Source organism: Tenrec ecaudatus, chromosome 12 (genome assembly GCF_050624435.1).
Source record: "Tenrec ecaudatus isolate mTenEca1 chromosome 12, mTenEca1.hap1, whole genome shotgun sequence".
Taxonomy (NCBI): domain Eukaryota; kingdom Metazoa; phylum Chordata; class Mammalia; order Afrosoricida; family Tenrecidae; genus Tenrec; species Tenrec ecaudatus.
This window is the reverse complement of record NC_134541.1, coordinates 94,478,841-94,482,093: the sequence shown is the minus strand read 5'-3', so window position 1 is coordinate 94,482,093 and position 3,253 is coordinate 94,478,841.

Sequence of the window (3,253 nt, the reverse complement as noted above, 5' to 3'; positions counted from 1 at the left end):
CGATAGAGGGAGGGCAGTAGCAGGCAAAGAGGGGAAAATCTGCCTTGTTGCAAAGTGTTGCCCTTTGAAGGAAGTCTAGATGCCTTTTTAAAAACAGTGTGGTGTGTTGGTAACATAATATTCTATACTGCATTTTGTAAGAGACTGCTAGAAAGCTACAGGGTAGTAAATGCAGTAAGAAACTCATGGTGGTTCACCATAGCCTAGCTTATAGACCTATCATGAAGAATGCATCCCAGAGTTAGAAGTATTAGTGGCATGATCATTGTGGCAGTAAAAGATGACTACTGATTCTAGAAAGACAGCAAAAGATGGCGTAAGGATATTGGAGGTAGGAGCTTTGTGTACAAATCTGATTCCAGCTTCAGCTTGAAGGATTTGAACCGCCTTTGGGTGAACTGAGAGCACAGAGCCAGAAGACCTTAATATGCCCCACTGCTTGTTAAATAATCACCTTCCTCCAAAATTAAGAAAATAGAAGAGTCCACAGCATGTTGTTCATCATAATACAAGGGGCCTTTAAAAAGTTTGTGGAAAAATGTAATGAACAGATAATGAAAGTTTCCTACACATTTTCTTTTCTTTTTAATATTTTATTGGGAGCTCTTGCATATATCATAACATTCCATCAATCACATAAAGCAGTATTGTACAATTGCTACCACAGTCGGTTTCAAAACATTTTCTTTCTTTTTTTACATAGATGGCATATAATATTTCTCAAGTCCTCTTACATTACTCATGAGAAAATATATTCGCTTCCTAAAATTATTATCTTCAACAAATATTTTTGAATGTCTACAGTATTTCAGAGGAATCAAATATATGCTTAATCACTCAAGTACTACCTCAAACTTTGGAGGTTGGAATTCACGCAATGGCACGTGAGTAAATAGGACAGGGGAAAGATGACCCCCATGGAGCCTCTGGGGAGCAGGGCGACTGCACACCTGGGATCATCATGAGTTGAACTTAACTTGAAACAACTGTGTTCCTGGTTCGATTGTGAGAGATTGTGATAAAGAAAACAGCACGGCCATTAGCGTACTTATATTATCGTTGGAAATAGAAAATGCAGTGAAAAATCATAGATATAGATGACACAGGTAATTAGATAGATATGGACACAAATGATGTCATGTAGAAGTTGATACCTGAGTTGTGTAAATGGTTAGAAGTATTGCTAGTGTAAACAACATGGGTTAAGTTTACACTTAATCGCCTGATTGACAGTAACATCGGAGCAAAGATTGGAAAGAAATGGGTGATTCTGGATATGTGTATATCTGGAAGAAGAGGGAACAACAAAACAGTCGGTCCTGAAGACAGAACGTTTCTGCAGTGGTCCTAGGGTGGGTAGTATGCCCATGGAAGAGAGGAAATAAAGATAAGATCAATGAAATAATTAGGACCAAAATCTATAAAGTCTGATAAAGTATAGTAGGGATGTGGATTTCTACTCTAAAAATATCTATGAGAGTTGTTTCCAATGTGAAACAAAATTCACTTTGCCAATGTATTTGGCATTCTCAAAGGATGCCAAAGACAAGGCCTCTGTGAAATAAGGCACATCGGCGTAAGGCACACGGACAGCAGAAACGACATTTATACCTAAATCAGCACTTTAAAGCAACATGCAAATCCATGCCGAGGATAATCCTGGGTAAAATACCAAAAGAATAGTAGTATTTGGGTGGGACTAGATAGGAATGCATTTTATTCATTCTAATCTTTGTCTTCTCAATATACTCTTTGATAAGTTATGTAAATGAAATAAATGAAACTTTGCAGGCAGTTGCCCAGAAGTGTGTTTGGAAAATGGAAATTATTTTCTAATCACTTATTTTAAATATGTTTATTAAACACCTATCATGTACCAGGAAACTGCTGGTGCAGATGGTTACTGTGTGCTCTCTCCTGACTGAAAGGTTGATAGTTTGAATCCACCTAGAGGAACTATTTCCACCTTTTGCATTCCAATCACCAATAACTATTAATGTATGTTGATTGCACATTTGATCAATTTCTGACTGAAATCGTTGGTACAATTCTTCAGTGTTTTTCATCACCAGCTTTTGTAGTTGGTGCATAAATTTGAATAATAGTTGTATTGATGGAAATGAAAAGGTTGTAAACAAAGAGGAAGAAATAGTAGTTGGAAAATATGTCCTTAGTGATAGAATGAAGCTGGAGATCACATATGGAATTTTGCAAAACAAATGATTTCTCATAGAAATTACCTTTTCTCAACAACACAAAAGGCCATACATTTGGACTTCTCCAAATGCATACTCAGAAATCAAAATGACTACATCTATGAGCAGACATGCTAGAGAAGCTCAATACCAGTAACGAAAACCAGACTAGGGGCCGACTGTGGAACAGATCTTCAATTGCTCATACATAAGTTCAGGATAAAGCTGAAGAAATTAGGACAACTCCACAGCAGCCAAAATATGACCTTGAGTCTGTCCCACCTGAATTCTGAGAACATCTCAAGGACATCTGACGCATTAAGCACTCGTGACAGAAGACCTGATGAGCTATGGGAGGACATCAAGCCCATGGTTCATGACGAAAGCAAGAGGTCATTGAAAAGACAGGAAAGTAAGAAAAGATCAGTGTGGAGGTCTGAAGAGACTCTCAGGCTTGCTCTTAATCATAGGGCATCTAAGGCACATGGAAGGAAGGATGAAGTCAAAGAGCTTGATATAAAAATGTCAAAGGGCAGCTTGAGAAGACCAACTCAAATCTTATAAATGTGCAAAGACCTACAACATGAAACCAAGAAAGGACAAACATGCTCAGCATATCTTAAACTGAAGGAACTGAAGAAAAATTTCAAGCCTCAAGTAGCAATATTGAACGATTCTATGTGCAAAATGTTGAACAATGCAAAAGGCATCAAGAGTAGATGGAAAGAATAGACAGAGTCACTGTACCAGAGTGAACTAGTTGACAGTCTGTCACAAGCGGCGCGATCAATAATTACTTAACGCTCTTTGGCTTTTTCAAATGCTCAGTTTATTCACTTCATACATGCATCAAGCAATCAATCTAACAGTCTTAAAATTAACTTAAGTCATTAGCTAGAAGGGTAATACGAGATTAATTCAGCATCATTCCAGTTCCTGGTCCTTAGTCCCATTAGGCAGTGCCTTCATCGGTGTGCTCACCCGGTTAGAGTTGGAGAGAGCAGGAGCTGATGACTGCTCCTTGGTTTCTAGCTCCCTGAGTGTGGTCTCTACCCGGA